The 23,876-nt window shown below is 44.4% G+C and overlaps 19 non-coding genes across 19 annotated transcripts; all 19 read right to left on the bottom strand.

Moving 5' to 3' along the window:
* Positions 1 to 297: 297 nt before the first annotated feature.
* Positions 298 to 368, bottom strand: trnag-gcc. The gene has a single exon. It is a non-coding gene; the product is annotated as a tRNA-Gly (tRNA).
* A 120-nt stretch (positions 369 to 488) lies between these two features.
* Positions 489 to 560, bottom strand: trnad-guc. Its single transcript has one exon. It is a non-coding gene; the product is annotated as a tRNA-Asp (tRNA).
* A 627-nt stretch (positions 561 to 1,187) lies between these two features.
* Positions 1,188 to 1,259, bottom strand: trnad-guc. Its single transcript has one exon. It is a non-coding gene; the product is annotated as a tRNA-Asp (tRNA).
* Positions 1,260 to 1,785: 526 nt separating this feature from the next.
* On the bottom strand, positions 1,786 to 1,856 carry trnag-gcc. The gene has a single exon. It is a non-coding gene; the product is annotated as a tRNA-Gly (tRNA).
* Positions 1,857 to 1,976: 120 nt separating this feature from the next.
* trnad-guc lies at positions 1,977 to 2,048 on the bottom strand. Its single transcript has one exon. It is a non-coding gene; the product is annotated as a tRNA-Asp (tRNA).
* A 532-nt stretch (positions 2,049 to 2,580) lies between these two features.
* Positions 2,581 to 2,651, bottom strand: trnag-gcc. The gene has a single exon. It is a non-coding gene; the product is annotated as a tRNA-Gly (tRNA).
* Positions 2,652 to 2,771: 120 nt separating this feature from the next.
* On the bottom strand, positions 2,772 to 2,843 carry trnad-guc. The gene has a single exon. It is a non-coding gene; the product is annotated as a tRNA-Asp (tRNA).
* Positions 2,844 to 4,170: 1,327 nt separating this feature from the next.
* On the bottom strand, positions 4,171 to 4,241 carry trnag-gcc. The gene has a single exon. It is a non-coding gene; the product is annotated as a tRNA-Gly (tRNA).
* Positions 4,242 to 4,362: 121 nt separating this feature from the next.
* On the bottom strand, positions 4,363 to 4,434 carry trnad-guc. The gene has a single exon. It is a non-coding gene; the product is annotated as a tRNA-Asp (tRNA).
* A 723-nt stretch (positions 4,435 to 5,157) lies between these two features.
* On the bottom strand, positions 5,158 to 5,229 carry trnad-guc. Its single transcript has one exon. It is a non-coding gene; the product is annotated as a tRNA-Asp (tRNA).
* Positions 5,230 to 6,557: 1,328 nt separating this feature from the next.
* Positions 6,558 to 6,628, bottom strand: trnag-gcc. The gene has a single exon. It is a non-coding gene; the product is annotated as a tRNA-Gly (tRNA).
* A 121-nt stretch (positions 6,629 to 6,749) lies between these two features.
* On the bottom strand, positions 6,750 to 6,821 carry trnad-guc. The gene has a single exon. It is a non-coding gene; the product is annotated as a tRNA-Asp (tRNA).
* A 723-nt stretch (positions 6,822 to 7,544) lies between these two features.
* trnad-guc lies at positions 7,545 to 7,616 on the bottom strand. The gene has a single exon. It is a non-coding gene; the product is annotated as a tRNA-Asp (tRNA).
* Positions 7,617 to 8,148: 532 nt separating this feature from the next.
* Positions 8,149 to 8,219, bottom strand: trnag-gcc. The gene has a single exon. It is a non-coding gene; the product is annotated as a tRNA-Gly (tRNA).
* A 120-nt stretch (positions 8,220 to 8,339) lies between these two features.
* trnad-guc lies at positions 8,340 to 8,411 on the bottom strand. The gene has a single exon. It is a non-coding gene; the product is annotated as a tRNA-Asp (tRNA).
* A 723-nt stretch (positions 8,412 to 9,134) lies between these two features.
* On the bottom strand, positions 9,135 to 9,206 carry trnad-guc. Its single transcript has one exon. It is a non-coding gene; the product is annotated as a tRNA-Asp (tRNA).
* Positions 9,207 to 9,738: 532 nt separating this feature from the next.
* trnag-gcc lies at positions 9,739 to 9,809 on the bottom strand. Its single transcript has one exon. It is a non-coding gene; the product is annotated as a tRNA-Gly (tRNA).
* A 120-nt stretch (positions 9,810 to 9,929) lies between these two features.
* On the bottom strand, positions 9,930 to 10,001 carry trnad-guc. Its single transcript has one exon. It is a non-coding gene; the product is annotated as a tRNA-Asp (tRNA).
* Positions 10,002 to 12,918: 2,917 nt separating this feature from the next.
* On the bottom strand, positions 12,919 to 12,989 carry trnag-gcc. Its single transcript has one exon. It is a non-coding gene; the product is annotated as a tRNA-Gly (tRNA).
* Positions 12,990 to 23,876: the final 10,887 nt, after the last annotated feature.

Genomic DNA, 23,876 nt, shown 5'->3' with positions numbered 1-23,876 from the left:
GGTAATCCCAGGACAATGTCACAAATGCCAAACTCAAGACAGTTGTCACTGACAAGTTGGTTACTCTTTCCCATTTAACAACTAAAGCCTTGCAAAAAGTTAATCACCTCACACACTGGAAATCTGCAATGGATTCACCAAAGTCTACTGAGAATGAGTAAATGTTCAAAGTCTTATTTTTCAAGAGTCAGTTGAGAATTCGACCAAGACCAGAGATTTCTGTTTGCCTGGCAATCTAACACAGATTTCCTCCTCAGGGGTTTGCATACTTGTCGAAATGACATGTTCAAAACTTCCTGCATTGGCCGGGAATCGAACCCGGGCCTCCCGCGTGGCAGGCGAGAATTCTACCACTGAACAACCAATGCCTTGGAAGGCTGAGTTAACCTCAAAGGCAGGAAATTGTATCATAAAGCTTTTTTTCCAAGAACATGTTCCACTTTGTGGGCTCAGCAACATTGTTCACCCTAAAAAAAGAGCAGTACTTTCTCCCCGTCGGGGAATTGAACCCCGGTCTCCCGCGTGACAGGCGGGGATACTCACCACTATACTAACGAGGAGCAGGTGGGTTGGGCCTTTGAAAAAACGTGGAGCATTGGTACTAACCCTAAATTTGGACTGTTGGGCTTAAACCCTTCTAACAAAAATATCTGTAGAGACTGAATGGTTGGAGCTAGGAACTACTATGACCCAGCTATGGAAAGCTGAGACTCTCACAAACACGTACATGTAATCGATTTTGCTCTATACCGCTCACAAGCCACACAATACTAGTTTGCAGGTGAGGCGTTTGTGGGTAATCCCAGGACATTGTCACAAATGCAAAACTCAAGACAGTTGTCACTGACAAGTTGGTTACTCTTTCCCATTTAACAACTAAAGCCTTGCAGTTGAGAATTCGACCAAGACCAGAGATTTCTGTTTGCCTGGCAATCTAACACAGATTTCCTCCTCAGGGGTTTGCATACTTGTCGAAATGACATGTTCAAAACTTCCTGCATTGGCCGGGAATCGAACCCGGGACTCCCGCGTGGCAGGCGAGAATTCTACCACTGAACAACCAATGCCTTGGAAGGCTGAGGTAACCTCAAAGGCAGGAAATTGTATCATAAAGCTTTTTTTCCAAGAATATGTTCCACTTTGTGGGCTCAGCAACATTGTTCACCCTAAAAAAAGAGCAGTACTTTCTCCCCGTCGGGGAATTGAACCCCGGTCTCCCGCGTGACAGGCGGGGATACTCACCACTATACTAACGAGGAGCAGGTGGGTTGGAACTTTGAAAAAACGTGGAGCATTGGTACTAACCCTAAATTTGGAATGTTGGGCCCTTCTAACAAAAATATCTGTAGAGACTGAATGGTTGGAGCTAGGAACTACTATGACCCCGCTATGGAAAGCTGAGACTCTCACAAACACGTACATGTAATCGATTTTGCTCTATACCGCTCACAAGCCACACAATACTAGTTTGCAGGTGAGGCGTTTGTGGGTAATCCCAGGACAATGTCACAAATGCCAAACTCAAGACAGTTGTCACTGACAAGTTGGTTACTCTTTCCCATTTAACAACTAAAGCCTTGCAAAAAGTTAATCACCTCACACACTGGAAATCTGCAATGGATTCACCAAAGTCTACTGAGAATGAGTAAATGTTCAAAGTCTTATTTTTCAAGAGTCAGTTGAGAATTCGACCAAGACCAGAGATTTCTGTTTGCCTGGCAATCTAACACAGATTTCCTCCTCAGGGGTTTGCATACTTGTCGAAATGACATGTTCAAAACTTCCTGCATTGGCCGGGAATCGAACCCGGGCCTCCCGCGTGGCAGGCGAGAATTCTACCACTGAACAACCAATGCCTTGGAAGGCTGAGTTAACCTCAAAGGCAGGAAATTGTATCATAAAGCTTTTTTTCCAAGAACATGTTCCACTTTGTGGGCTCAGCAACATTGTTCACCCTAAAAAAAGAGCAGTACTTTCTCCCCGTCGGGGAATTGAACCCCGGTCTCCCGCGTGACAGGCGGGGATACTCACCACTATACTAACGAGGAGCAGGTGGGTTGGGCCTTTGAAAAAACGTGGAGCATTGGTACTAACCCTAAATTTGGACTGTTGGGCTTAAACCCTTCTAACAAAAATATATGTAGAGACTGAATGGTTGGAGCTAGGAACTACTATGACCCCGCTATGGAAAGCTGAGACTCTCACAAACACGTACATGTAATCGATTTTGCTCTATACCGCTCACAAGCCACACAATACTAGTTTGCAGGTGAGGCGTTTGTGGGTAATCCCAGGACAATGTCACAAATGCCAAACTCAAGACAGTTGTCACTGACAAGTTGGTTACTCTTTCCCATTTAACAACTAAAGCCTTGCAAAAAGTTAATCACCTCACACACTGGAAATCTGCAATGGATTCACCAAAGTCTACTGAGAATGAGTAAATGTTCAAAGTCTTATTTTTCAAGAGTCAGTTGAGAATTCGACCAAGACCAGAGATTTCTGTTTGCCTGGCAATCTAACACAGATTTCCTCCTCAGGGGTTTGCATACTTGTCGAAATGACATGTTCAAAACTTCCTGCATTGGCCGGGAATCGAACCCGGGCCTCCCGCGTGGCAGGCGAGAATTCTACCACTGAACAACCAATGCCTTGGAAGGCTGAGTTAACCTCAAAGGCAGGAAATTGTATCATAAAGCTTTTTTTCCAAGAACATGTTCCACTTTGTGGGCTCAGCAACATTGTTCACCCTAAAAAAAGAGCAGTACTTTCTCCCCGTCGGGGAATTGAACCCCGGTCTCCCGCGTGACAGGCGGGGATACTCACCACTATACTAACGAGGAGCAGGTGGGTTGGGCCTTTGAAAAAACGTGGAGCATTGGTACTAACCCTAAATTTGGACTGTTGGGCTTAAACCCTTCTAACAAAAATATCTGTAGAGACTGAATGGTTGGAGCTAGGAACTACTATGACCCCGCTATGGAAAGCTGAGACTCTCACAAACACGTACATGTAATCGATTTTGCTCTATACCGCTCACAAGCCACACAATACTAGTTTGCAGGTGAGGCGTTTGTGGGTAATCCCAGGACAATGTCACAAATGCCAAACTCAAGACAGTTGTCACTGACAAGTTGGTTACTCTTTCCCATTTAACAACTAAAGCCTTGCAAAAAGTTAATCACCTCACACACTGGAAATCTGCAATGGATTCACCAAAGTCTACTGAGAATGAGTAAATGTTCAAAGTCTTATTTTTCAAGAGTCAGTTGAGAATTCGACCAAGACCAGAGATTTCTGTTTGCCTGGCAATCTAACACAGATTTCCTCCTCAGGGGTTTGCATACTTGTCGAAATGACATGTTCAAAACTTCCTGCATTGGCCGGGAATCGAACCCAGGCCTCCCGCGTGGCAGGCGAGAATTCTACCACTGAACAACCAATGCCTTGGAAGGCTGAGTTAACCTCAAAGGCAGGAAATTGTATCATAAAGCTTTTTTTCCAAGAATATGTTCCACTTTGTGGGCTCAGCAACATTATTCACCCTAAAAAAAGAGCTGTACTTTCTCCCCGTCGGGGAATTGAACCCCAGTCTCCCGCGTGACAGGCGGGGATACTCACCACTATACTAACGAGGAGCAGGTGGGTTGGGCCTTTGAAAAAACGTGGAGCATTGGTACTAACCCTAAATTTGGACTGTTGGGCTTAAACCCTTCTAACAAAAATATCTGTAGAGACTGAATGGTTGGAGCTAGGAAATACTATGACCCCGCTATGGAAAGCTGAGACTCTCACAAACACGTACATGTAATCGATTTTGCTCTATACCGCTCACAAGCCACACAATACTAGTTTGCAGGTGAGGCGTTTGTGGGTAATCCCAGGACAATGTCACAAATGCCAAACTCAAGACAGTTGTCACTGACAAGTTGGTTACTCTTTCCCATTTAACAACTAAAGCCTTGCAAAAAGTTAATCACCTCACACACTGGAAATCTGCAATGGATTCACCAAAGTCTACTGAGAATGAGTAAATGTTCAAAGTCTTATTTTTCAAGAGTCAGTTGAGAATTCGACCAAGACCAGAGATTTCTGTTTGCCTGGCAATCTAACACAGATTTCCTCCTCAGGGGTTTGCATACTTGTCGAAATGACATGTTCAAAACTTCCTGCATTGGCCGGGAATCGAACCCGGGCCTCCCGCGTGGCAGGCGAGAATTCTACCACTGAACAACCAATGCCTTGGAAGGCTGAGTTAACCTCAAAGGCAGGAAATTGTATCATAAAGCTTTTTTTCCAAGAACATGTTCCACTTTGTGGGCTCAGCAACATTGTTCACCCTAAAAAAAAGAGCAGTACTTTCTCCCCGTCGGGGAATTGAACCCCGGTCTCCCGCGTGACAGGCGGGGATACTCACCACTATACTAACGAGGAGCAGGTGGGTTGGGCCTTTGAAAAAACGTGGAGCATTGGTACTAACCCTAAATTTGGACTGTTGGGCTTAAACCCTTCTAACAAAAATATCTGTAGAGACTGAATGGTTGGAGCTAGGAACTACTATGACCCCGCTATGGAAAGCTGAGACTCTCACAAACACGTACATGTAATCGATTTTGCTCTATACCGCTCACAAGCCACACAATACTAGTTTGCAGGTGAGGCGTTTGTGGGTAATCCCAGGACAATGTCACAAATGCCAAACTCAAGACAGTTGTCACTGACAAGTTGGTTACTCTTTCCCATTTAACAACTAAAGCCTTGCAAAAAGTTAATCACCTCACACACTGGAAATCTGCAATGGATTCACCAAAGTCTACTGAGAATGAGTAAATGTTCAAAGTCTTATTTTTCAAGAGTCAGTTGAGAATTCGACCAAGACCAGAGATTTCTGTTTGCCTGGCAATCTAACACAGATTTCCTCCTCAGGGGTTTGCATACTTGTCGAAATGACATGTTCAAAACTTCCTGCATTGGCCGGGAATCGAACCCAGGCCTCCCGCGTGGCAGGCGAGAATTCTACCACTGAACAACCAATGCCTTGGAAGGCTGAGTTAACCTCAAAGGCAGGAAATTGTATCATAAAGCTTTTTTTCCAAGAATATGTTCCATTTTGTGGGCTCAGCAACATTATTCACCCTAAAAAAAGAGCTGTACTTTCTCCCCGTCGGGGAATTGAACCCCGGTCTCCCGCGTGACAGGCGGGGATACTCACCACTATACTAACGAGGAGCAGGTGGGTTGGGCCTTTGAAAAAACGTGGAGCATTGGTACTAACCCTAAATTTGGACTGTTGGGCTTAAACCCTTCTAACAAAAATATCTGTAGAGACTGAATGGTTGGAGCTAGGAACTACTATGACCCCGCTATGGAAAGCTGAGACTCTCACAAACACGTACATGTAATCGATTTTGCTCTATACCGCTCACAAGCCACACAATACTAGTTTGCAGGTGAGGCGTTTGTGGGTAATCCCAGGACAATGTCACAAATGCCAAACTCAAGACAGTTGTCACTGACAAGTTGGTTACTCTTTCCCATTTAACAACTAAAGCCTTGCAAAAAGTTAATCACCTCACACACTGGAAATCTGCAATGGATTCACCAAAGTCTACTGAGAATGAGTAAATGTTCAAAGTCTTATTTTTCAAGAGTCAGTTGAGAATTCGACCAAGACCAGAGATTTCTGTTTGCCTGGCAATCTAACACAGATTTCCTCCTCAGGGGTTTGCATACTTGTCGAAATGACATGTTCAAAACTTCCTGCATTGGCCGGGAATCGAACCCAGGCCTCCCGCGTGGCAGGTGAGAATTCTACCACTGAACAACCAATGCCTTGGAAGGCTGAGTTAACCTCAAAGGCAGGAAATTGTATCATAAAGCTTTTTTTCCAAGAATATGTTCCACTTTGTGGGCTCAGCAACATTATTCACCCTAAAAAAAGAGCTGTACTTTCTCCCCGTCGGGGGAATTGAACCCCGGTCTCCCGCGTGACAGGCGGGGATACTCACCACTATACTAACGAGGAGCAGGTGGGTTGGGCCTTTGAAAAAACGTGGAGCATTGGTACTAACCCTAAATTTGGACTGTTGGGCTTAAACCCTTCTAACAAAAATATCTGTAGAGACTGAATGGTTGGAGCTAGGAACTACTATGACCCCGCTATGGAAAGCTGAGACTCTCACAAACACGTACATGTAATCGATTTTGCTCTATACCGCTCACAAGCCACACAATACTAGTTTGCAGGTGAGGCGTTTGTGGGTAATCCCAGGACAATGTCACAAATGCCAAACTCAAGACAGTTGTCACTGACAAGTTGGTTACTCTTTCCCATTTAACAACTAAAGCCTTGCAAAAAGTTAATCACCTCACACACTGGAAATCTGCAATGGATTCACCAAAGTCTACTGAGAATGAGTAAATGTTCAAAGTCTTATTTTTCAAGAGTCAGTTGAGAATTCGACCAAGACCAGAGATTTCTGTTTGCCTGGCAATCTAACACAGATTTCCTCCTCAGGGGTTTGCATACTTGTCGAAATGACATGTTCAAAACTTCCTGCATTGGCCGGGAATCGAACCCGGGCCTCCCGCGTGGCAGGCGAGAATTCTACCACTGAACAACCAATGCCTTGGAAGGCTGAGTTAACCTCAAAGGCAGGAAATTGTATCATAAAGCTTTTTTTTCCAAGAACATGTTCCACTTTGTGGGCTCAGCAACATTGTTCACCCTAAAAAAAGAGCAGTACTTTCTCCCCGTCGGGGAATTGAACCCCGGTCTCCCGCGTGACAGGCGGGGATACTCACCACTATACTAACGAGGAGCAGGTGGGTTGGGCCTTTGAAAAAACGTGGAGCATTGGTACTAACCCTAAATTTGGACTGTTGGGCTTAAACCCTTCTAACAAAAATATCTGTAGAGACTGAATGGTTGGAGCTAGGAACTACTATGACCCCGCTATGGAAAGCTGAGACTCTCACAAACACGTACATGTAATCGATTTTGCTCTATACCGCTCACAAGCCACACAATACTAGTTTGCAGGTGAGGCGTTTGTGGGTAATCCCAGGACAATGTCACAAATGCCAAACTCAAGACAGTTGTCACTGACAAGTTGGTTACTCTTTCCCATTTAACAACTAAAGCCTTGCAAAAAGTTAATCACCTCACACACTGGAAATCTGCAATGGATTCACCAAAGTCTACTGAGAATGAGTAAATGTTCAAAGTCTTATTTTTCAAGAGTCAGTTGAGAATTCGACCAAGACCAGAGATTTCTGTTTGCCTGGCAATCTAACACAGATTTCCTCCTCAGGGGTTTGCATACTTGTCGAAATGACATGTTCAAAACTTCCTGCATTGGCCGGGAATCGAACCCAGGCCTCCCGCGTGGCAGGCGAGAATTCTACCACTGAACAACCAATGCCTTGGAAGGCTGAGTTAACCTCAAAGGCAGGAAATTGTATCATAAAGCTTTTTTTCCAAGAATATGTTCCATTTTGTGGGCTCAGCAACATTATTCACCCTAAAAAAAGAGCTGTACTTTCTCCCCGTCGGGGAATTGAACCCCGGTCTCCCGCGTGACAGGCGGGGATACTCACCACTATACTAACGAGGAGCAGGTGGGTTGGGCCTTTGAAAAAACGTGGAGCATTGGTACTAACCCTAAATTTGGACTGTTGGGCTTAAACCCTTCTAACAAAAATATATGTAGAGACTGAATGGTTGGAGCTAGGAACTACTATGACCCCGCTATGGAAAGCTGAGACTCTCACAAACACGTACATGTAATCGATTTTGCTCTATACCGCTCACAAGCCACACAATACTAGTTTGCAGGTGAGGCGTTTGTGGGTAATCCCAGGACAATGTCACAAATGCCAAACTCAAGACAGTTGTCACTGACAAGTTGGTTACTCTTTCCCATTTAACAACTAAAGCCTTGCAAAAAGTTAATCACCTCACACACTGGAAATCTGCAATGGATTCACCAAAGTCTACTGAGAATGAGTAAATGTTCAAAGTCTTATTTTTCAAGAGTCAGTTGAGAATTCGACCAAGACCAGAGATTTCTGTTTGCCTGGCAATCTAACACAGATTTCCTCCTCAGGGGTTTGCATACTTGTCGAAATGACATGTTCAAAACTTCCTGCATTGGCCGGGAATCGAACCCGGGCCTCCCGCGTGGCAGGCGAGAATTCTACCACTGAACAACCAATGCCTTGGAAGGCTGAGTTAACCTCAAAGGCAGGAAATTGTATCATAAAGCTTTTTTTCCAAGAACATGTTCCACTTTGTGGGCTCAGCAACATTGTTCACCCTAAAAAAAGAGCAGTACTTTCTCCCCGTCGGGGAATTGAACCCCGGTCTCCCGCGTGACAGGCGGGGATACTCACCACTATACTAACGAGGAGCAGGTGGGTTGGGCCTTTGAAAAAACGTGGAGCATTGGTACTAACCCTAAATTTGGACTGTTGGGCTTAAACCCTTCTAACAAAAATATCTGTAGAGACTGAATGGTTGGAGCTAGGAACTACTATGACCCCGCTATGGAAAGCTGAGACTCTCACAAACACGTACATGTAATCGATTTTGCTCTATACCGCTCACAAGCCACACAATACTAGTTTGCAGGTGAGGCGTTTGTGGGTAATCCCAGGACAATGTCACAAATGCCAAACTCAAGACAGTTGTCACTGACAAGTTGGTTACTCTTTCCCATTTAACAACTAAAGCCTTGCAAAAAGTTAATCACCTCACACACTGGAAATCTGCAATGGATTCACCAAAGTCTACTGAGAATGAGTAAATGTTCAAAGTCTTATTTTTCAAGAGTCAGTTGAGAATTCGACCAAGACCAGAGATTTCTGTTTGCCTGGCAATCTAACACAGATTTCCTCCTCAGGGGTTTGCATACTTGTCGAAATGACATGTTCAAAACTTCCTGCATTGGCCGGGAATCGAACCCAGGCCTCCCGCGTGGCAGGCGAGAATTCTACCACTGAACAACCAATGCCTTGGAAGGCTGAGTTAACCTCAAAGGCAGGAAATTGTATCATAAAGCTTTTTTTCCAAGAATATGTTCCATTTTGTGGGCTCAGCAACATTATTCACCCTAAAAAAAGAGCTGTACTTTCTCCCCGTCGGGGAATTGAACCCCGGTCTCCCGCGTGACAGGCGGGGATACTCACCACTATACTAACGAGGAGCAGGTGGGTTGGGCCTTTGAAAAAACGTGGAGCATTGGTACTAACCCTAAATTTGGACTGTTGGGCTTAAACCCTTCTAACAAAAATATATGTAGAGACTGAATGGTTGGAGCTAGGAACTACTATGACCCCGCTATGGAAAGCTGAGACTCTCACAAACACGTACATGTAATCGATTTTGCTCTATACCGCTCACAAGCCACACAATACTAGTTTGCAGGTGAGGCGTTTGTGGGTAATCCCAGGACAATGTCACAAATGCCAAACTCAAGACAGTTGTCACTGACAAGTTGGTTACTCTTTCCCATTTAACAACTAAAGCCTTGCAAAAAGTTAATCACCTCACACACTGGAAATCTGCAATGGATTCACCAAAGTCTACTGAGAATGAGTAAATGTTCAAAGTCTTATTTTTCAAGAGTCAGTTGAGAATTCGACCAAGACCAGAGATTTCTGTTTGCCTGGCAATCTAACACAGATTTCCTCCTCAGGGGTTTGCATACTTGTCGAAATGACATGTTCAAAACTTCCTGCATTGGCCGGGAATCGAACCCGGGCCTCCCGCGTGGCAGGCGAGAATTCTACCACTGAACAACCAATGCCTTGGAAGGCTGAGTTAACCTCAAAGGCAGGAAATTGTATCATAAAGCTTTTTTTCCAAGAACATGTTCCACTTTGTGGGCTCAGCAACATTGTTCACCCTAAAAAAAGAGCAGTACTTTCTCCCCGTCGGGGAATTGAACCCCGGTCTCCCGCGTGACAGGCGGGGATACTCACCACTATACTAACGAGGAGCAGGTGGGTTGGGCCTTTGAAAAAACGTGGAGCATTGGTACTAACCCTAAATTTGGACTGTTGGGCTTAAACCCTTCTAACAAAAATATCTGTAGAGACTGAATGGTTGGAGCTAGGAACTACTATGACCCCGCTATGGAAAGCTGAGACTCTCACAAACACGTACATGTAATCGATTTTGCTCTATACCGCTCACAAGCCACACAATACTAGTTTGCAGGTGAGGCGTTTGTGGGTAATCCCAGGACAATGTCACAAATGCCAAACTCAAGACAGTTGTCACTGACAAGTTGGTTACTCTTTCCCATTTAACAACTAAAGCCTTGCAAAAAGTTAATCACCTCACACACTGGAAATCTGCAATGGATTCACCAAAGTCTACTGAGAATGAGTAAATGTTCAAAGTCTTATTTTTCAAGAGTCAGTTGAGAATTCGACCAAGACCAGAGATTTCTGTTTGCCTGGCAATCTAACACAGATTTCCTCCTCAGGGGTTTGCATACTTGTCGAAATGACATGGTCAAAACTTCCTGCATTGGCCGGGAATCGAACCCAGGCCTCCCGCGTGGCAGGCGAGAATTCTACCACTGAACAACCAATGCCTTGGAAGGCTGAGTTAACCTCAAAGGCAGGAAATTGTATCATAAAGCTTTTTTTCCAAGAATATGTTCCATTTTGTGGGCTCAGCAACATTATTCACCCTAAAAAAAGAGCTGTACTTTCTCCCCGTCGGGGAATTGAACCCCGGTCTCCCGCGTGACAGGCGGGGATACTCACCACTATACTAACGAGGAGCAGGTGGGTTGGGCCTTTGAAAAAACGTGGAGCATTGGTACTAACCCTAAATTTGGACTGTTGGGCTTAAACCCTTCTAACAAAAATATATGTAGAGACTGAATGGTTGGAGCTAGGAACTACTATGACCCCGCTATGGAAAGCTGAGACTCTCACAAACACGTACATGTAATCGATTTTGCTCTATACCGCTCACAAGCCACACAATACTAGTTTGCAGGTGAGGCGTTTGTGGGTAATCCCAGGACAATGTCACAAATGCCAAACTCAAGACAGTTGTCACTGACAAGTTGGTTACTCTTTCCCATTTAACAACTAAAGCCTTGCAAAAAGTTAATCACCTCACACACTGGAAATCTGCAATGGATTCACCAAAGTCTACTGAGAATGAGTAAATGTTCAAAGTCTTATTTTTCAAGAGTCAGTTGAGAATTCGACCAAGACCAGAGATTTCTGTTTGCCTGGCAATCTAACACAGATTTCCTCCTCAGGGGTTTGCATACTTGTCGAAATGACATGTTCAAAACTTCCTGCATTGGCCGGGAATCGAACCCAGGCCTCCCGCGTGGCAGGCGAGAATTCTACCACTGAACAACCAATGCCTTGGAAGGCTGAGTTAACCTCAAAGGCAGGAAATTGTATCATAAAGCTTTTTTTCCAAGAATATGTTCCATTTTGTGGGCTCAGCAACATTATTCACCCTAAAAAAAGAGCTGTACTTTCTCCCCGTCGGGGAATTGAACCCCGGTCTCCCGCGTGACAGGCGGGGATACTCACCACTATACTAACGAGGAGCAGGTGGGTTGGGCCTTTGAAAAAACGTGGAGCATTGGTACTAACCCTAAATTTGGACTGTTGGGCTTAAACCCTTCTAACAAAAATATATGTAGAGACTGAATGGTTGGAGCTAGGAACTACTATGACCCCGCTATGGAAAGCTGAGACTCTCACAAACACGTACATGTAATCGATTTTGCTCTATACCGCTCACAAGCCACACAATACTAGTTTGCAGGTGAGGCGTTTGTGGGTAATCCCAGGACAATGTCACAAATGCCAAACTCAAGACAGTTGTCACTGACAAGTTGGTTACTCTTTCCCATTTAACAACTAAAGCCTTGCAAAAAGTTAATCACCTCACACACTGGAAATCTGCAATGGATTCACCAAAGTCTACTGAGAATGAGTAAATGTTCAAAGTCTTATTTTTCAAGAGTCAGTTGAGAATTCGACCAAGACCAGAGATTTCTGTTTGCCTGGCAATCTAACACAGATTTCCTCCTCAGGGGTTTGCATACTTGTCGAAATGACATGTTCAAAACTTCCTGCATTGGCCGGGAATCGAACCCAGGCCTCCCGCGTGGCAGGCGAGAATTCTACCACTGAACAACCAATGCCTTGGAAGGCTGAGTTAACCTCAAAGGCAGGAAATTGTATCATAAAGCTTTTTTTCCAAGAATATGTTCCATTTTGTGGGCTCAGCAACATTATTCACCCTAAAAAAAGAGCTGTACTTTCTCCCCGTCGGGGAATTGAACCCCGGTCTCCCGCGTGACAGGCGGGGATACTCACCACTATACTAACGAGGAGCAGGTGGGTTGGGCCTTTGAAAAAACGTGGAGCATTGGTACTAACCCTAAATTTGGACTGTTGGGCTTAAACCCTTCTAACAAAAATATATGTAGAGACTGAATGGTTGGAGCTAGGAACTACTATGACCCCGCTATGGAAAGCTGAGACTCTCACAAACACGTACATGTAATCGATTTTGCTCTATACCGCTCACAAGCCACACAATACTAGTTTGCAGGTGAGGCGTTTGTGGGTAATCCCAGGACAATGTCACAAATGCCAAACTCAAGACAGTTGTCACTGACAAGTTGGTTACTCTTTCCCATTTAACAACTAAAGCCTTGCAAAAAGTTAATCACCTCACACACTGGAAATCTGCAATGGATTCACCAAAGTCTACTGAGAATGAGTAAATGTTCAAAGTCTTATTTTTCAAGAGTCAGTTGAGAATTCGACCAAGACCAGAGATTTCTGTTTGCCTGGCAATCTAACACAGATTTCCTCCTCAGGGGTTTGCATACTTGTCGAAATGACATGTTCAAAACTTCCTGCATTGGCCGGGAATCGAACCCGGGCCTCCCGCGTGGCAGGCGAGAATTCTACCACTGAACAACCAATGCCTTGGAAGGCTGAGTTAACCTCAAAGGCAGGAAATTGTATCATAAAGCTTTTTTTCCAAGAACATGTTCCACTTTGTGGGCTCAGCAACATTGTTCACCCTAAAAAAAGAGCAGTACTTTCTCCCCGTCGGGGAATTGAACCCCGGTCTCCCGCGTGACAGGCGGGGATACTCACCACTATACTAACGAGGAGCAGGTGGGTTGGGCCTTTGAAAAAACGTGGAGCATTGGTACTAACCCTAAATTTGGACTGTTGGGCTTAAACCCTTCTAACAAAAATATATGTAGAGACTGAATGGTTGGAGCTAGGAACTACTATGACCCCGCTATGGAAAGCTGAGACTCTCACAAACACGTACATGTAATCGATTTTGCTCTATACCGCTCACAAGCCACACAATACTAGTTTGCAGGTGAGGCGTTTGTGGGTAATCCCAGGACAATGTCACAAATGCCAAACTCAAGACAGTTGTCACTGACAAGTTGGTTACTCTTTCCCATTTAACAACTAAAGCCTTGCAAAAAGTTAATCACCTCACACACTGGAAATCTGCAATGGATTCACCAAAGTCTACTGAGAATGAGTAAATGTTCAAAGTCTTATTTTTCAAGAGTCAGTTGAGAATTCGACCAAGACCAGAGATTTCTGTTTGCCTGGCAATCTAACACAGATTTCCTCCTCAGGGGTTTGCATACTTGTCGAAATGACATGTTCAAAACTTCCTGCATTGGCCGGGAATCGAACCCGGGCCTCCCGCGTGGCAGGCGAGAATTCTACCACTGAACAACCAATGCCTTGGAAGGCTGAGTTAACCTCAAAGGCAGGAAATTGTATCATAAAGCTTTTTTCCAAGAACATGTTCCACTTTGTGGGCTCAGCAACATTGTTCACCCTAAAAAAAGAGCAGTACTTTCTCCCCGTCGGGGAATTGAACCCCGGTCTCCCGCGTGACAGGCGGGGATACTCACCACTATACTAACGAGGAGCAGGTGGGTTGGGCCTTTGAAAAAACGTGGAGCATTGGTACTAACCCTAAATTTGGACTGTTGGGCTTAAACCCTTCTAACAAAAATATCTGTAGAGACTGAATGGTTGGAGCTAGGAACTACTATGACCCCGCTATGGAAAGCTGAGACTCTCACAAACACGTACATGTAATCGATTTTGCTCTATACCGCTCACAAGCCACACAATACTAGTTTGCAGGTGAGGCGTTTGTGGGTAATCCCAGGACAATGTCACAAATGCCAAACTCAAGACAGTTGTCACTGACAAGTTGGTTACTCTTTCCCATTTAACAACTAAAGCCTTGCAAAAAGTTAATCACCTCACACACTGGAAATCTGCAATGGATTCACCAAAGTCTACTGAGAATGAGTAAATGTTCAAAGTCTTATTTTTCAAGAGTCAGTTGAGAATTCGACCAAGACCAGAGATTTCTGTTTGCCTGGCAATCTAACACAGATTTCCTCCTCAGGGGTTTGCATACTTGTCGAAATGACATGTTCAAAACTTCCTGCATTGGCCGGGAATCGAACCCGGGCCTCCCGCGTGGCAGGCGAGAATTCTACCACTGAACAACCAATGCCTTGGAAGGCTGAGTTAACCTCAAAGGCAGGAAATTGTATCATAAAGCTTTTTTTCCAAGAACATGTTCCACTTTGTGGGCTCAGCAACATTGTTCACCCTAAAAAAAGAGCAGTACTTTCTCCCCGTCGGGGAATTGAACCCCGGTCTCCCGCGTGACAGGCGGGGATACTCACCACTATACTAACGAGGAGCAGGTGGGTTGGGCCTTTGAAAAAAACGTGGAGCATTGGTACTAACCCTAAATTTGGACTGTTGGGCTTAAACCCTTCTAACAAAAATATCTGTAGAGACTGAATGGTTGGAGCTAGGAACTACTATGACCCCGCTATGGAAAGCTGAGACTCTCACAAACACGTACATGTAATCGATTTTGCTCTATACCGCTCACAAGCCACACAATACTAGTTTGCAGGTGAGGCGTTTGTGGGTAATCCCAGGACAATGTCACAAATGCCAAACTCAAGACAGTTGTCACTGACAAGTTGGTTACTCTTTCCCATTTAACAACTAAAGCCTTGCAAAAAGTTAATCACCTCACACACTGGAAATCTGCAATGGATTCACCAAAGTCTACTGAGAATGAGTAAATGTTCAAAGTCTTATTTTTCAAGAGTCAGTTGAGAATTCGACCAAGACCAGAGATTTCTGTTTGCCTGGCAATCTAACACAGATTTCCTCCTCAGGGGTTTGCATACTTGTCGAAATGACATGTTCAAAACTTCCTGCATTGGCCGGGAATCGAACCCAGGCCTCCCGCGTGGCAGGCGAGAATTCTACCACTGAACAACCAATGCCTTGGAAGGCTGAGTTAACCTCAAAGGCAGGAAATTGTATCATAAAGCTTTTTTCCAAGAATATGTTCCATTTTGTGGGCTCAGCAACATTATTCACCCTAAAAAAAGAGCTGTACTTTCTCCCCGTCGGGGAATTGAACCCCGGTCTCCCGCGTGACAGGCGGGGATACTCACCACTATACTAATGAGGAGCAGGTGGGTTGGGCCTTTGAAAAAACGTGGAGCATTGGTACTAACCCTAAATTTGGACTGTTGGGCTTAAACCCTTCTAACAAAAATATATGTAGAGACTGAATGGTTGGAGCTAGGAACTACTATGACCCCGCTATGGAAAGCTGAGACTCTCACAAACACGTACATGTAATCGATTTTGCTCTATACCGCTCACAAGCCACACAATACTAGTTTGCAGGTGAGGCGTTTGTGGGTAATCCCAGGACAATGTCACAAATGCCAAACTCAAGACAGTTGTCACTGACAAGTTGGTTACTCTTTCCCATTTAACAACTAAAGCCTTGCAAAAAGTTAATCACCTCACACACTGGAAATCTGCAATGGATTCACCAAAGTCTACTGAGAATGAGTAAATGTTCAAAGTCTTATTTTTCAAGAGTCAGTTGAGAATTCGACCAAGACCAGAGATTTCTGTTTGCCTGGCAATCTAACACAGATTTCCTCCTCAGGGGTTTGCATACTTGTCGAAATGACATGTTCAAAACTTCCTGCATTGGCCGGGAATCGAACCCAGGCCTCCCGCGTGGCAGGCGAGAATTCTACCACTGAACAACCAATGCCTTGGAAGGCTGAGTTAACCTCAAAGGCAGGAAATTGTATCATAAAGCTTTTTTTCCAAGAATATGTTCCATTTTGTGGGCTCAGCAACATTATTCACCCTAAAAAAAGAGCTGTACTTTCTCCCCGTCGGGGAATTGAACCCCGGTCTCCCGCGTGACAGGCGGGGATACTCACCACTATACTAACGAGGAGCAGGTGGGTTGGGCCTTTGAAAAAACGTGGAGCATTGGTACTAACCCTAAATTTGGACTGTTGGGCTTAAACCCTTCTAACAAAAATATATGTAGAGACTGAATGGTTGGAGCTAGGAACTACTATGACCCCGCTATGGAAAGCTGAGACTCTCACAAACACGTACATGTAATCGATTTTGCTCTATACCGCTCACAAGCCACACAATACTAGTTTGCAGGTGAGGCGTTTGTGGGTAATCCCAGGACAATGTCACAAATGCCAAACTCAAGACAGTTGTCACTGACAAGTTGGTTACTCTTTCCCATTTAACAACTAAAGCCTTGCAAAAAGTTAATCACCTCACACACTGGAAATCTGCAATGGATTCACCAAAGTCTACTGAGAATGAGTAAATGTTCAAAGTCTTATTTTTCAAGAGTCAGTTGAGAATTCGACCAAGACCAGAGATTTCTGTTTGCCTGGCAATCTAACACAGATTTCCTCCTCAGGGGTTTGCATACTTGTCGAAATGACATGTTCAAAACTTCCTGCATTGGCCGGGAATCGAACCCAGGCCTCCCGCGTGGCAGGCGAGAATTCTACCACTGAACAACCAATGCCTTGGAAGGCTGAGTTAACCTCAAAGGCAGGAAATTGTATCATAAAGCTTTTTTCCAAGAATATGTTCCATTTTGTGGGCTCAGCAACATTATTCACCCTAAAAAAAGAGCTGTACTTTCTCCCCGTCGGGGAATTGAACCCCGGTCTCCCGCGTGACAGGCGGGGATACTCACCACTATACTAATGAGGAGCAGGTGGGTTGGGCCTTTGAAAAAACGTGGAGCATTGGTACTAACCCTAAATTTGGACTGTTGGGCTTAAACCCTTCTAACAAAAATATATGTAGAGACTGAATGGTTGGAGCTAGGAACTACTATGACCCCGCTATGGAAAGCTGAGACTCTCACAAACACGTACATGTAATCGATTTTGCTCTATACCGCTCACAAGCCACACAATACTAGTTTGCAGGTGAGGCGTTTGTGGGTAATCCCAGGACAATGTCACAAATGCCAAACTCAAGACAGTTTGTCACTGACAAGTTGGTTACTCTTTCCCATTTAACAACTAAAGCCTTGCAAAAAAGTTAATCACCTCACACACTGGAAATCTGCAATGGATTCACCAAAGTCTACTGAGAATGAGTAAATGTTCAAAGTCTTATTTTTCAAGAGTCAGTTGAGAATTCGACCAAGACCAGAGATTTCTGTTTGCCTGGCAATCTAACACAGATTTCCTCCTCAGGGGTTTGCATACTTGTCGAAATGACATGTTCAAAACTTCCTGCATTGGCCGGGAATCGAACCCAGGCCTCCCGCGTGGCAGGCGAGAATTCTACCACTGAACAACCAATGCCTTGGAAGGCTGAGTTAACCTCAAAGGCAGGAAATTGTATCATAAAGCTTTTTTTCCAAGAACATGTTCCACTTTGTGGGCTCAGCAACATTGTTCACCCTAAAAAAAGAGCAGTACTTTCTCCCCGTCGGGGAATTGGACTGTTGGGCTTAAACCCTTCTAACAAAAATATATGTAGAGACTGAATGGTTGGAGCTAGGAACTACTATGACCCCGCTATGGAAAGCTGAGACTCTCACAAACACGTACATGTAATCGATTTTGCTCTATAACCGCTCACAAGCCACACAATACTAGTTTGCAGGTGAGGCGTTTGTGGGTAATCCCAGGACAATGTCACAAATGCCAAACTCAAGACAGTTGTCACTGACAAGTTGGTTACTCTTTCCCATTTAACAACTAAAGCCTTGCAAAAAGTTAATCACCTCACACACTGGAAATCTGCAATGGATTCACCAAAGTCTACTGAGAATGAGTAAATGTTCAAAGTCTTATTTTTCAAGAGTCAGTTGAGAATTCGACCAAGACCAGAGATTTCTGTTTGCCTGGCAATCTAACACAGATTTCCTCCTCAGGGGTTTGCATACTTGTCGAAATGACATGTTCAAAACTTCCTGCATTGGCCGGGAATCGAACCCAGGCCTCCCGCGTGGCAGGCGAGAATTCTACCACTGAACAACCAATGCCTTGGAAGGCTGAGTTAACCTCAAAGGCAGGAAATTGTATCATAAAGCTTTTTTTCCAAGAATATGTTCCATTTTGTGGGCTCAGCAACATTATTCACCCTAAAAAAAGAGCTGTACTTTCTCCCCGTCGGGGAATTGAACCCCGGTCTCCCGCATGACAGGCGGGGATACTCACCACTATACTAACGAGGAGCAGGTGGGTTGGGCCTTTGAAAAAAACGTGGAGCATTGGTACTAACCCTAAATTTGGACTGTTGGGCTTAAACCCTTCTAACAAAAATATATGTAGAGACTGAATGGTTGGAGCTAGGAACTACTATGACCCCGCTATGGAAAGCTGAGACTCTCACAAACACGTACAAGTAATCGATTTTGCTCTATACCGCTCACAAGCCACACAATACTAGTTTGCAGGTGAGGCGTTTGTGGGTAATCCCAGGACAATGTCACAAATGCCAAACTCAAGACAGTTGTCACTGACAAGTTGGTTACTCTTTCCCATTTAACAACTAAAGCCTTGCAAAAAGTTAATCACCTCACACACTGGAAATCTGCAATGGATTCACCAAAGTCTACTGAGAATGAGTAAATGTTCAAAGTCTTATTTTTCAAGAGTCAGTTGAGAATTCGACCAAGACCAGAGATTTCTGTTTGCCTGGCAATCTAACACAGATTTCCTCCTCAGGGGTTTGCATACTTGTCGAAATGACATGTTCAAAAACTTCCTGCATTGGCCGGGAATCGAACCCGGGCCTCCCGCGTGGCAGGCGAGAATTCTACCACTGAACAACCAATGCCTTGGAAGGCTGAGTTAACCTCAAAGGCAGGAAATTGTATCATAAAGCTTTTTTTCCAAGAACATGTTCCACTTTGTGGGCTCAGCAACATTGTTCACCCTAAAAAAAGAGCAGTACTTTCTCCCCGTCGGGGAATTGGACTGTTGGGCTTAAACCCTTCTAACAAAAATATATGTAGAGACTGAATGGTTGGAGCTAGGAACTACTATGACCCCGCTATGGAAAGCTGAGACTCTCACAAACACGTACATGTAATCGATTTTGCTCTATACCGCTCACAAGCCACACAATACTAGTTTGCAGGTGAGGCGTTTGTGGGTAATCCCAGGACAATGTCACAAATGCCAAACTCAAGACAGTTGTCACTGACAAGTTGGTTACTCTTTCCCATTTAACAACTAAAGCCTTGCAAAAAGTTAATCACCTCACACACTGGAAATCTGCAATGGATTCACCAAAGTCTACTGAGAATGAGTAAATGTTCAAAGTCTTATTTTTCAAGAGTCAGTTGAGAATTCGACCAAGACCAGAGATTTCTGTTTGCCTGGCAATCTAACACAGATTTCCTCCTCAGGGGTTTGCATACTTGTCGAAATGACATGTTCAAAACTTCCTGCATTGGCCGGGGAATCGAACCCGGGCCTCCCCGCGTGGCAGGCGAGAATTCTACCACTGAACAACCAATGCCTTGGAAGGCTGAGTTAACCTCAAAGGCAGGAAATTGTATCATAAAGCTTTTTTTCCAAGAACATGTTCCACTTTGTGGGCTCAGCAACATTGTTCACCCTAAAAAAAAAGAGCAGTACTTTCTCCCCGTCGGGGAATTGAACCCCGGTCTCCCGCGTGACAGGCGGGGATACTCACCACTATACTAACGAGGAGCAGGTGGGTTGGGCCTTTGAAAAAAACGTGGAGCATTGGTACTAACCCTAAATTTGGACTGTTGGGCTTAAACCCTTCTAACAAAAATATCTGTAGAGACTGAATGGTTGGAGCTAGGAACTACTATGACCCCGCTATGGAAAGCTGAGACTCTCACAAACACGTACATGTAATCGATTTTGCTCTATACCGCTCACAAGCCACACAATACTAGTTTGCAGGTGAGGCGTTTGTGGGTAATCCCAGGACAATGTCACAAATGCCAAACTCAAGACAGTTGTCACTGACAAGTTGGTTACTCTTTCCCATTTAACAACTAAAGCCTTGCAAAAAGTTAATCACCTCACACACTGGAAATCTGCAATGGATTCACCAAAGTCTACTGAGAATGAGTAAATGTTCAAAGTCTTATTTTCAAGAGTCAGTTGAGAATTCGACCAAGACCAGAGATTTCTGTTTGCCTGGCAATCTAACACAGATTTCCTCCTCAGGGGTTTGCATACTTGTCGAAATGACATGTTTCAAAACTTCCTGCATTGGCCGGGAATCGAACCCGGCCTCCCGCGTGGCAGGCGAGAATTCTACCACTGAACAACCAAATGCCTGGAAGGCTGAGTTAACCTCAAAGGCAGGAAATTGTATCATAAAGCTTTTTTCTCAAGAACATGTTCCACTTTGTGGGCTCAGCAACATTGTTCACCCTAAAAAAAGAGCAGTACTTCTCCCCGTCGGGGAATTGGACTGTTGGGCTTAAACCCTTCTAACAAAAATATATGTAGAGACTGAATGGTTGGAGCTAGGAACTACTATGACCCCGCTATGGAAAGCTGAGACTCTCACAAACACGTACATGTAATCGATTTTGCTCTATACCGCTCACTAAGCCACACAATACTAGTTTGCAGGTGAGGCGTTTGTGGGTAATCCCAGGACAATGTCACAAATGCCAAACTCAAGACAGTTGTCACTGACAAGTTGGTTACTCTTTCCCATTTAACAACTAAAGCCTTGCAAAAAGTTAATCACCTCACACACTGGAAATCTGCAATGGATTCACCAAAGTCTACTGAGAATGAGTAAATGTTCAAAGTCTTATTTTTCAAGAGTCAGTTGAGAATTCGACCAAGACCAGAGATTTCTGTTTGCCTGGCAATCTAACACAGATTTCCTCCTCAGGGGTTTGCATACTTGTCGAAATGACATGTTCAAAACTTCCTGCATTGGCCGGAATCGAACCCGGGCCTCCCGCGGTGCAGGCGAGAATTCTACCACTGAACAACCAATGCCTTGGAAGGCCTGAGTTAACCTCAAAGGCAGGAAATTGTATCATAAAGCTTTTTTTCCAAGAACATGTTCCACTTTGTGGGCTCAGCAACATGTTTCACCCTAAAAAAAGAGCAGTACTTTCTCCCCGTCGGGGAATTGGACTGTTGGGCTTAAACCCTTCTAACAAAAATATATGTAGAGACTGAATGGTTGGAGCTAGGAACTACTATGCACCCCGCTATGGAAAGCTGAGACTCTCACAAACACGTACATGTAATCGATTTTGCTCTATACCGCTCACAAGCCACACAATACTAGTTTGCAGGTGAGGCGTTTGTGGGTAATCCAAGGACAATGTCACAAATGCCAAACTCAAGGACAGTTGTCACTGACAAGTTGGTTACTCTTTCCCATTTAACAACTAAAGCCTTGCAAAAGTTAATCACCTCACACACTGGAAATCTGCAATGGATTCACCAAAGTCTACTGAGAATGAGTAAATGTTCAAAGTCTTATTTTTCAAGAGTCAGTTGAGAATTCGACCAAGACCAGAGATTTCTGTTTGCCTGGCATCTAACACAGATTTCCTCCTCAGGGGTTTGCATACTTGTCGAAATGACATGTTCAAAACTTCCTGCATTGGCCGGGAATCGAACCCGGGCCTCCCGCGTGGCAGGCGAGAATTCTACCACTGAACAACCAATGCCTTGGAAGGCTGAGTTAACCTCAAAGGCAGGAAATTGTATCATAAAGCTTTTTTTCCAAGAACATGTTCCACTTTGTGGGCTCAGCAACATTGTTCACCCTAAAAAAAGAGCAGTACTTTCTCCCCGTCGGGGAATTGGACTGTTGGGCTTAAACCCTTCTAACAAAAATATCTGTAGAGACTGAATGGTTGGAGCTAGGAACTACTATGACCCCGCTATGGAAAGCTGAGACTCTCACAAACACGTACATGTAATCGATTTTGCTCTATAACCGCTCACAAGCCACACAATACTAGTTTGCAGGTGAGGCGTTGTGGGTAATCCCAGGACAATGTCACAAATGCCAAACTCAAGACAGTTGTCACTGACAAGTTGGTTACTCTTTCCCATTTAACAACTAAAGCCTTGCAAAAGTTAATCACCTCACACACTGGAAATCTGCAATGGATTCACCAAAGTCTACTGAGAATGAGTAAATGTTCAAAGTCTTATTTTTCAAGAGTCAGTTGAGGAATTCGACCAAGACCAGAGATTTCTGTTTGCCTGGCAATCTAACACAGATTTCCTCCTCAGGGGTTTGCATACTTGTCGAAATGACATGTTCAAAACTTCCTGCATTGGCCGGGAATCGAACCCAGGCCTCCCGCGTGGCAGGCGAGAATTCTAACCACTGAACAACCAATGCCTTGGAAGGCTGAGTTAACCTCAAAGGCAGGTAAATTGTATCATAAAGCTTTTTTTCCAAGAATATGTTCCATTTTGTGGGCTCAGCAACATTATTCACCCTAAAAAAAGAGCTGTACTTTCTCCCCGTCGGGGAATTGAACACCCGGTCTCCCGCGTGACAGCGGGGATACTCACCCACTATACTAACGAGGAGCAGGTGGGTTGGGTTCTTTGAAAAAAACGTGGAGCATTGGTACTAACCCTAAATTTGGACTGTTGGGCCTTAAACCCTTCTAACAAAAATATATGTAGAGACTGAATGGTTGGAGCTAGGAACTACTATGACCCCGCTATGGAAAGCTGAGCTTCACAAACACGTACATGTAATCGATTTTGCTCTATACCGCTCACAAGCCACACATACTAGTTTGCAGGTGAGGCGTTTGTGGGTAATCCCAGGACAATGTCACAAATGCCAAACTCAAGACAGTTGTCACTGACAAGTTGGTTACTCTTTCCCATTTAACAACTAAAGCCTTGCAAAAAGTTAATCACCTCACACACTGGAAATCTGCAATGGATTCACCAAAGTCTACTGAGAATGAGTAAATGTTCAAAGTCTTATTTTTCAAGAGTCAGTTGAGAATTCGACCAAGACCAGAGATTTCTGTTTGCCTGGCAATCTAACACAGATTTCCTCCTCAGGGGTTTGCATACTTGTCGAAATGACATGTTCAAAACTTCCTGCATTGGCCGGGAATCGAACCCGGGCCTCCCGCGTGGCAGGCGAGAATTCTACCACTGAACAACCAATGCCTTGGAAGGCTGAGTTAACCTCAAAGGCAGGAAATTGTATCATAAAGCTTTTTTTCCAAGAACATGTTCCACTTTGTGGGCTCAGCAACATTGTTCACCCTAAAAAAAGAGCAGTACTTTCTCCCCGTCGGGGAATTGAACTTTGGATTCACCAAAGTCTACGTAAATGTTCTCTTATTTTTCGTCAGTTGAGAATTCGACCAAGACCAGAGATTTCTGTTTGCCTGGCAATCTAACACAGATTTCTCCTCAGGGGTTTGCATACTTGTCGAAATGACAACATGCATTGGAAATTGT

The sequence above is a fragment of the Oncorhynchus mykiss genome, unplaced genomic scaffold, assembly GCF_013265735.2.
Source record: "Oncorhynchus mykiss isolate Arlee unplaced genomic scaffold, USDA_OmykA_1.1 un_scaffold_413, whole genome shotgun sequence".
Lineage (NCBI taxonomy): Eukaryota > Metazoa > Chordata > Actinopteri > Salmoniformes > Salmonidae > Oncorhynchus > Oncorhynchus mykiss.
Note: the sequence above shows the minus strand (reverse complement) of the source record. Positions and strands in the feature narration are given on the sequence as shown.